At 36.2% G+C, this 10,881-nt stretch overlaps 1 protein-coding gene across 9 annotated transcripts in view; it reads right to left on the reverse strand.

The window, feature by feature from the left end:
* Positions 1-5,642: 5,642 nt before the first annotated feature.
* ANKRD50 (ankyrin repeat domain 50) overlaps positions 5,643-10,881 on the reverse strand; it is a 50,096-nt gene continuing 44,857 nt past the window's right edge. For 7 of the 9 annotated variants that reach the window (XM_038399747.2, XM_043512956.1, XM_043512957.1 and 4 more), the window contains one exon: positions 7,654-8,409. The gene's annotated coding sequence lies outside the window, so the exon portion shown is untranslated. Of the gene's footprint in view, positions 8,410-10,352; positions 10,439-10,881 lie in introns of all 9 variants that reach the window. The other 2 variants (XR_006280691.1, XR_006280692.1) reach the window with 2 other exon arrangements.

Here is a 10,881-nt window from a genome sequence, read left to right on the forward strand (position 1 = left end):
TTTTGGGGCTGACTAGGTTGGATAGAGTCATCTGCATTTTTGCTACCAGGCACAATTTCAAATAAGTCTTCAGTTTCTTAACCTCTTTTATTTTGTAATATTTGCACTCATTTTTCCCTTTGGAAACCTCTAGCTTTGCTGGAGTGTGCACTTGTGTGACCTCTCTCCTGTGTTTGTGCTGACCAGCATTTGAAAATTTAATGGCTCATACACAAATTAGGTTTTGATGTATAAATTGCTCTCCACTGGTTCAGTTTGTTGGGTTGTCTGGCTCTGATGTGAAGTCATTGTCCCCTGATGTCTGGCAAGCAAGGATACATTAATTATGCATTTCTTTGTCTTGAGAGTGACTTTTGTCTCTTTGCTAAAAAGACTCAGTTGTTCCTAACTTTCTGGGTACAATAAGACTCTCTAGTAGTTATGTGTTTTTTCTTGCTTGCTGTAAAATAAAGTTTTCACCAAACATGTTTAGAAGTTCTTTTGTTTCAAGGAACATTTTTTTCCATTCTATACTGTATAATTAGGGTGACCATATGTCCCGATTTTATACAGACTGTCCCAAGTTTGGGGTCTTTTTTTATATAGACTCCTATTACCCCCCACCCCCTGTCCTGATTTTTCACATTTGCTGTCTGGTCACCCTATATATAATATTAATACAAATTACCCTAAATGCATGCCATGGCAAACACGATTGCTTAAACAAATGCAGTTGGGACTTATTTGCTATAGGATCTTGATATCAAAACACTCATTAATAATAATAAAAGCCTTTTATGGCTAAGTCACTTTTCTGATCTGACGCAGGTCAGTGGTGACCAAAAGTAGTAGTCATTGTCATCATCATCATTATCTGCCAGCTGTTCAGCAGCCTTTGTATAATGAGCTGGCAGTTTCAAGTCAGTTCCTATGAACCGACATAATAAAAACCACCATAATTATCATGAGACCTAGTTGAACAATATTCATTGAGACAGGTTTCAGAGGGGTAGCTGGGTTAGTCTGTATCAGTAAAAACAACGAGGAGTCTTTGTGGCACCTTAGAGACTAATACATTTATTTGGGCATAAGCTTTCGTGGGCTATAAACCACTTCATTCATGCATCTGATGAAGTGGGTTATAGCCCACAAAAGCTTATGCCCAAATAAATTTGTTAGTCTTTAAGGTGCCACAAGGACTCCTCGCTGTTTTTAATATTCACTGAGGGTCGGATTCTGCCACCCTTACTGTAAATGGAACCTTACTGTTAGTAGCCCTATTGAAATCCATGTGACTATTTCAGGAGCAAGATACTATCTATTGTAAATAGGAATAGCCCTGAATAATTTAATTTCACACATTTAAAAAATTATTAGATGAACCATTTAAAAAACTATTTCAAACAGGTCTTAATCTCCACAGAGGCCACGGAGACTGAACTATATCTCACCCATCCAGAAAAGAGTAACAGGACAGAGTGGGAGGTTTTCACTCTTATCATAACTGAACATATTCTGTGGACAAAATGAGGACTTTATTTACCTTTGCTATCAATTATGTATCTATCTCTGGCATTAACATTCATTTTTAGGATAATCACTTCTGGAAAGGGCAGATAGTGAATTGAATAAAATAAAATAAATAATAACTACTTCTTCCCTTTAATCATGCCTGTTCTTTAATGGTTCAACACACTCTTTTCTGCTCTACTGTTTATAGATAAGAATAAGTGGAAGGACATACAAATCTCCCTGTAGATATTCTTGTCCTATATCTGAAAAACTTCAGATCTCAAGATTCATTATCCTGTACAAAATCTTGTCTCCCATATTGTAAATCTCTCTTAATTGTCAGAATCAAACATTAAATGCAGATCATTAAATCTACACAAAGTTAGACACCTAATCAAGATGAGGGAACCATTAAAAATCACCAGGACAGGAAACACCACATAGTATTTTGATTTTTATTATATTCATAACAAAATATAAGAAAGAAATGGCACAAAAATGAAGGTTGAGATGCACAGTTGATATCATTTGCCATATCGTTTTGAAAAACCCAAACATTGGCGAAGCCAATTCTCAGTTACATTATAAAACTTGGTGCATTAAAATGGATGTAAAGAGGTCTTTATGTAACTGAGAATCAGGCCCTCTTATGTATAATGAATACTTACTCTGCAAGAAGATTGAGGAGACATATGATTGCTCTCTATAAATATATCAGAGTGATAAATACCAGAGAGGGAGAGGAATTATTTAAGCTCAGTACCAATGAGGACACAAGAACAAATGGATATAAACTGGCCATCAGGAAGTTTAGACTTGAAATTAGATGAAGGTTTCTAACCATCAGAGGAGTGAAGTTTTGGAATAGCCTTCCAAGGGAAGCAGTGAGGGCAAAAGACCTATCTGGCTTTAAGATTCTACTCGATACGTTTATGGAGGAGATGGTATGATGGGACAATGTGATTTTGGTAATTAATTGATCTTTAAATATTCATGGTAAATAGGCCCAGTGGCCTGTGATGGGATGTTAGATGGGGTGGGATCTGAGTTACTACAGAATTCTTTCCTGGGTGTCTGGCTGGTGAATCTTGTTCATATGCTCAGGGTTTAGCTGATCGCCATATTTGGGGTCGGGAAGGAATTTTCAGTACTTGTTGCTTCTGAAGGACCAAGATTTTTATTTTAAGTCACTCAGGTACATTTAGCCACAATTGCACCTGTAGATGGTAAATCAGTATTCTCTCATCTGATTGTTAAGTAAAGAGCATACCAAAAGTGTGTCAATGGTTAGAGAAGGAAAACCACAGAAATAATATACAAAAGGTGAATGAAAAACTACTTACAGTAATTATGTTTGCCCTTTTTTCCCTCCTAATCCTACAAACCAACAAAGTCATAAGTACAAGGACTGGAATGAGTGCTTACCAGGAAACAAGGAGGCAAACCTAAACTGTCAATGACAGAAGGCAGATAAATAGCAGAGTTCTTCCTTGACACTCAGAAATTTCCCACACTAATATACATAATTTTGATTCTAAAGAAGGGAGCAGAATATGATTAGAGTGGAAGAAGAGGTTATGACAATTACTGGAAATTCTTCCTTGTTGACCATCTCTTCTTCCATTTGTAAATGTACAAAGAGTCGATGTAGCAAGGAATACCATAGGGCAGGCCTACATTAAGCAACAGCCTGAAGAACTCCTCTTTTGGTGGCCTCACTGGAAGAAGAAAGCCTGTGTTCGAGTGGGATGCAAAAATATGCTCAAGTAACAACATGACTTGGCCTCTAGAGAAAATGTGCTTTTACATAACAAAAAGAACAAAGAAAATCACAAATACACCTAGACATAGTACTCTGAAGTTTTGATCCCTTTGCTAGGCCTTTAAACAAGCCACGCACTGTTCTTCAAAAGATTTTAGCCCACCCTAGTAAAAATTCATAGCCGTTTTTGTGCTCAACAAATGCAGATTTTGTTCCTGGAAATTCTGATTTGGGTAAAATCATGTCTATGCAATCACTTCATTGGCACAGAGGTATGAAATAACTGGAACACTCTTGGGGAGAAGGATATATGAAAAAATATATTTTCCAAAAAATACCAAACCCCTTTCAGATATAAGGGAATTATAGTAATTGGGGTGTTTAGTTTACTAGCCTTCCTGACAGATGTAATGGTATACCGGTCATCTTGAAAGAAAGTACAATGAAGTTCTTCTTTGAGTGATTGCACATGTTCATTCTACTTCAGGTGTGTGCATGCCCAGTGTATCAGAGATTTTTCTCTAAGCAGAGTGGCAAACGTGCCCCTCAGAGTGGTTCCTTAGATGTCTCACCATGAATGAAAAAGCACATCAGGAATGACCTCCTATCCCAAAGATGCAAAGAGACTAGACTGTTTTGGTAGGAAGATTTATTCCATAGCTGGGATAAAATTTTGCATCTTTAACTAGCAAATCTTATTGGCTGGATAAAACTTCAATTCTCGTTCTGGGCGCCGATGGATGCTTTCCTACTCTTTCTTGGAGAGACAAGCTTCTGTATGCCTACCCTTCTATTCTTATCCTACCCAAGATGTTATCCAAACTCAAGCAGGATCATGCTCACATGATGCTCATAGCACCAGTTTGGCCTTGCTACCATTGGTTATCCAGTCTGCTGAGCCTCTCTGCCAGGGCTCCTATGACAGTACTTCAAGATCAAAAGAAGATCTCCCAGGGCCACAGATGTTACACCCCAACCTGTCTATTCCGTCTCATGGCTTGTCTGCTCCATGGTTAATTCCTCAAGAGACAGAGTGTTCTGCAAATGTGCAAAACATTTCTGAACAGCAGGAAGCCATGTACTAGGTATGCTTACCTGATGAAGTGAACACTTCTTCATAAGGTGAAAGCAGAGAGGTGTTTCACCAGTCCTGGCCTCTATCCAACATGTTTTGGATATGTTTCACCTGAAACAGCAGGGTCTATTGATTAGTTCCATCAGAGTTTATCTGGCAGTGACCTCCACTTTCCAATCATCAGTTGTGAACCACTCAGTATTTTCCAACCCTATGTCTATCAGATTCTTAACAGGTCTAGACAGGTTATATCCCCATGTCAAGAATCCCATTCCTCCCTGGAACCTGAATCTGATGCTGGAAGAGTTAATAAGTCCACCCTTTGAACCCACATCTACTTGCTCCTTACTGCATCTCTCTATGAAAGTAGCATTTTTGGTACCAATTTTATCTGTAAGAAGAGTAATGAAGTTACGAGGGTTGGTAGATGACCCTCTTTACACTTTTTTTTTGCTTTAATAAGGATAAAGTATATTTATGTCTGCATTTGAAATTCCCGACTAAAGTAGTTTCACAATTCCACCTCAATCAAGCCATATACTTACTGACATTCTTTCCTAACCCTGCTCTCATAAGGTTGAAGAAAGGCTCCATGCCTTGGATGTTCAAAGGACTTTGTCAAATTTGGATCTATAGTCATTGTTCAGACAGATTCCAAAACACATCTCCAGATTTAACTGCTCGGGGGTGACTTGAAGTGAAATGGATGTGCCATCACTTGAAGAAAAAAGTTACTAACCTGTTCTGTAACTGTTATTTGAGAAGTGTTGCACATATCCATTCCATTCTTCTTCCCCTTTATGTCAGGATCTGTCCTTTAAGAAGGAACTGAAGGTGGCTCCACCCTTCATAGCATTGTGTAGCAGCACGAGACTGCTGAGGATGCATGTGTTTCCCCTTATGGGCACCACTTAAGAAAAAAAATCTCTGACTCTGGTGCACGGGGCATGCACACACTGGAACAAAAATGGACATGGGCAACACGTCTCGAAGGAGAAGTTTTTTATTCCTGCTGGTTTCAAGGCTCCGTAAGAATGTGAAATACTAAATCTGAAGTCACTGGAAGCTGCTGAGAACTCAGCATTCTTGAAATATCAGGAAATAAACAGGTGTCTAAATATGGATTTAAGAGCTAACTTTGGGCATCGTTTTGAAAATGCTTGCCTCAAATGCTTACGACCTTTCTAAATCATAGTCTAATTTTCATTAGGTTTTATTAGATGCTTAAATAAATACTAGTCAAGTTTTCCTAATTTTTAAGAACCTTTTCCTGAAATGTCCCAAGAAAGGAGGTTGTAAAATAAAACAGATAGCTGCTGAAAAGCAAATATATTTATTATGCACTTTCATATACATAGGGTTTTTCGCTTAATATAATACAAGGAATAAAATAAAAATTTTACAATGTGAAATTCATTCAATGTACATTATAGGCTATATACAACCCAATCCAGGGAGGAAAAAAAAAAGAGTCTATCTGCAAAAGTTAACTGAACAGATCAGATGGAGGATATTAAGCATAACACACATTTGCATAGCAGATTAATGAGGGAAACAGCCTTTTATTTTTAAATCAATGGTAATACTTTCAATACTGATCACAAGGAGGACACAAGGGCATCACTGTACCTCAATACCTTTTTAGTTCTGACAAATTTCAATACTTTTCTCTTTTGAAGATTTTCTCCACAAGTAAATGGTATTGATGTTAATATTCACAAGACAGTCTTTTCTCTAGCTTTCCCATCATGAATTTGTGATCACTTCTGGAGACGGTTGTTGGACAGACTGCGTGAAATGTGAGGAGGAGGAGATAGGACTAGTCGCATAGTGGCTTGTGAAAACAAGATCTGAAACAGAGAAATATTTGACAGGCTAAATTCTGGTCTGAGTTACAAGTGTGCAATCCCACTGACTTCTGTGTAATTGTACAGACAGCAGGACATCAGACAACATTTTAAAAGTCCAAATTGAATTGCTAACATTTGGGGGATATTAGTTTTACTTTCTTAGCATGGTACAGACCACATAAGGTGTAATATTAAAATCACACAAAAAAGCAATGCGGAATGTCTCACACCCTCATCAAAGTGGATATTTTAACAGAATAATTTATGCTCTATTCCAAAGCAATACTGAAAAGCTGCAGGAACTGTTATTTTGATTCTGAAAGTAACTTTTCAACAGGTCTTTCAGTTGATTTATATGTGGGGTTTACCCACCAACTGTTTCAAATGTAAATATTATTCATACAAAAACTTGAAGCTGTCTGGAAACTGTAGCCCATTGTGAAATGGGCCCTCTGACCCAATGTGCACTTTGTAACAAAAACAAAACAAAACAATAAAATTAAATAAATATAATCCCAACGACAATCAAGTAGTAGAAAATGTAAGCCTTCAGGGATATCTTTCTACAGAACAAAACATACACCCAATAAAAAAGAGAAAGTTGTGTTCTTGCACAGTATTGCAAATGCACTATACTTAAGGTTCATAACAAGTTTGCTGAAACTTTCTGGTACTCTCTCTTTACTGAACCATTAACATTCTTAAGGCTATTCTGCAAGAGTTCCATTGTGTTTATTTTATAAATATCCCACAGGGACAAAAAATTAAATACTCAAAACATTCACTTCAGAATTATCAATATTGCTATGGTGTCAACTTCTAACATTACATTTTACTACACATCATATGCCTATGAAAGATTTTCTTTTTACATTTGATAATACGAGTGAATAAGAACGCAATGCATTAATTAAAAAAATCAAATTTAATTATGTTCTGATGACTGTTCACCACAGTAGTAAGCTATCGAGATCTTCAGTGTCCCATAATATACAACATATATGCATCCAAGGGCCATTTATCTAAATTTATAAATAGATTATCATCATGACTTTGGATCACACTATTCAGGGAATGCACAGAATCACAATATGAGAAAAGTTGAATTCAAGTCTTTAAAGAAAATACTTAAAGAAAACGTTAACTTTTATTATCTAGAGTCAGACTATGTAATAGTAAAAGGTGCAATATACTTATATTTTCAGGTGTTAATCATTTTTATGACTCATGAGCGATAGAGTTAGAGTTGTGCATGTTCATCCCTTGTAAATGGAGAAAATTTCATAGTGTACACTGTTACATACAATGGATGTTTTTGCTTGCTTGCACAAATATTATACAGGTGTAAATTCACTTACTTTAATGGAGTTATTCCTGAGTTCTTACGGAGGTGTAAGTGAAAGCAGAATCAGGCCTTAAATTTTAGCACATTACACTTAAGCACCTAATATTGAAATTAATCCAGTTTTTTTTTAAACATACTAGACTATTTAGTATGGACTAAGTTTTGCCCTTGGATACACATGCATAGCTCTATCGTTTTCAGTGGTCGCCAGTCTGTACATCCAGATATCAAGCTGTAATTGTAGAAATTAGATTTTATTACAAAAAAATCCCAGAGGTGTGGTGTATGGTTATAATCTTGCATCTCTATCATTGAACAGAGTAGTTTTATAGACAGAACATACAAGTACTGCAAGTTCATCAAATATTGTTACCAGATTTGTTTTTCTTGAGAGAACTTTTGAAATACACAGGAAAATGACCATACATTATAGCAATGCAAATATGGTACAAACTGTATGTTTAGTTTCTTTTGCCACAGGAAAATAAAATAAATACAAAAAGCACCGTCCTCCCATACATAGTTCATCGTGGCACATGCACATTTATCAAGCCTTCTGGAATAGGATATCAGAAATCCTTGATCTTACAATTTCTCAGGTGTTGTCAGGGAAACACAGCATATATTATTCTGCAATTAAGAAAAAAGTGCTTATTCTGTGTATTACGTACAAAGTACACAAAATAAACTTCTGAAGCACAGAGAGTTACACTGAGAAGGCAGCCTTAAAATTTAGGCACATTACAGTAATTAAGGTAATTGTACTGCGGTAATCACATTCTTAGTTTTCTAGGTGGACTACCAAGCATTATATGCTTTCATCCCAGGCAGCTGATTAAACCATTCCAGGCAGAAACTCTTCTGTTCATAGCATCATGGAATTGGCCTAAAAGTGCAAAATTAAATAGTTAAATGTGAGAATATTACATATACATACAGTATATTCAGAAAGACAACTACACACATAGTTTCTAACTAAAGATATTTAGAAATATGAGTCTTGAAATAGACGAAGATTTTCTTTAAAAACAAAAATACACAATTGCATTCACCAGCCATCCTGGCACTCATATGGCTCCAATACCTATGGAAACTTTTGAAAATATTGCCAAAAAAAGGCAACAAGTGGTGACAGCTGGAGTTCCATTCCTGGAAATTCTTGGAGATTAGACTGGCAATGAGATTCTACATGATGAAGTAATATTTTCTAACATGATGCTCCATAGGTAATTCACTCAAAATAATCAAGATTAATCTGTGAAATATTTTTTGGGGCAGGCACTGAGCTGAATTTCAAGAAGTATTCAATCTCTGTTTTGCTGGTTAGTGGAATTTTTTTTTTTAATTGGGATGTGGCTAAGAAATAGAGAAGACTTCAAAGTAAAAGATAGTTTTGAGGCTGCACCATGCAGCTGTCACCACAACAACTGATATGCAAATTTACATTTAGAACATAGTTGTAAAAAAGGATTAAAAATGCAAAAGCTGCTCTTTCACTTATTTCACTTTAACACTATGCAGGTGGGCAGGTGTTAAATGGAAAAAGAGCTAAATGAACAGAGTCAACATGCAGTTATAATATTACGCATGGGGTTATTTCACAAACTTTTCTTGTATTTTAAATCTATTTAAGTCACACAATTCTAATGAGTTAGCAAATTGAATGATTGTATCTACACTCCTGCAGAGTTTTGTTCTGGTGGATTCAGTTTGGTGGAGTCCTTGACACAGCTTCCACAGTTCCATCATGTTGTTTCAATTTCATTTCTCTTAGTTATTATTTAAAGACAGTGTTTGGGGTGCTCACATTATAGAAGAGTTATGAAATAAAGGGACTTATTATGCAGCATGTTAACCTTATAAAATATTATATGCATCGGGGAAAATTTTCAAACACACAAAAGTGCCTTAGGAACCTAAGTCCCATTTTCAAAAATGACTAGCATACTTTGGAGTCTAAGTCCTGTTGACTTCTAATGAGATTTAGTAACCTAAGTAACGTAGGTGCTTTTGAAAATTTTACCCCAAGACATCTACTACAAACTAGGTTGCAGCTATAGTTGCTATATAACTGAAGATAGATAGTAATACTGAAGTTTTATATAGAGGCAAGCTCTGAATGGCCTTTGTCTGTGCCATCAAGTTGTTTTAACTGGTTAGCATTAGAGTTACATCAAACATTTGGGGAAGCAGCTTAGGATTTTGTATAATACTTTGGCTTTCTTCCCTTTACAATAAACCTCAGGAACTAAACTTGTAGCCTAGGAATAGTAGGAAGGGACAGACATGTCGGTGAAAATGACTTCTACATTCCAAGGCAGCCTGGGATAAAAACTCTCTTCTTTTTTTTGCTAGAGCAAGATGTATGAACGTCTCACCATCAGGTAACTGACACAAAACTAATAATTCATGGAATATCAGGGTTGGAAGGGACCTCAGGAGATCATCTAGTCCAACCCCCTGCTCAAAGCAGGACCAATCCCCAATTTTTGGCCCAAATCCCTAAATGGCCCCCTCAAGGATTGAACTCACAACCCTGGGTTTAGCAAGCTAATGCTCAAACCACTGAGCTATCCCTCCCCCCCGGGGAGCAACTGTTCACAAAAAAAATCCTTGTTGACTTGCTGCAAGACTAAGCTAGCTAACAAGAACATTTTTGTTTTAAGAAGGAACAAATCTGGTCTGTCAGCATTCTAATGTTAATGTAAACAAACAAAAGAAATATTATGGGAAATAAGCAATGTATATGAAGCTTTTCCATTTCAAAGAGATGCTGCTCCTCTGAAACTCAAAAGTTTATTGGGATCATTTTTAATAAAGTCAAAATACCTTAAAAAAACCTCAAACTTCATCAGGATGTAGCAGGTATAAGGATTGGAGTAGAGTGAATTAACTAACTAATTCCTGGATAATTTCTGTAGGGGAAAAAAAGCTATTGAAAGCTGCAGAATTTCTGGTTGAAAATATATTATGTAGAGAGTGAGAAGCCAAAATTAATTTCATTTGGAGTCTTAGATTATACTTAAGAACTTCTGTATGAATACACAATTCCCACACTCAGAAAACTAGTCCAATAATCTAAAATGAGATGCATGAAGGCCATTTAGAATCCCATCTCCTTTAAAGGGGCATTGTTCTGTACTTCTCTCACTGCAGGATATAGGCCACATTAAATATTTCAATTTAAAGTTGTACAGAACTTATTCTAGTAACTTGAAAGAATATTTTACAGTTTCTTGAAGAGTGTATATGTAAACAAATGAATTTCAGCGTAGCACTGAAAATATAGCAAGGTATTTTAATGTTATCCTTTCAGTTGAAAATAATGCTGTGAATCAAGTCTGTATGAAACATGCTA

This window comes from Dermochelys coriacea, chromosome 4 (genome assembly GCF_009764565.3).
Source record: "Dermochelys coriacea isolate rDerCor1 chromosome 4, rDerCor1.pri.v4, whole genome shotgun sequence".
NCBI lineage: Eukaryota > Metazoa > Chordata > Testudines > Dermochelyidae > Dermochelys > Dermochelys coriacea.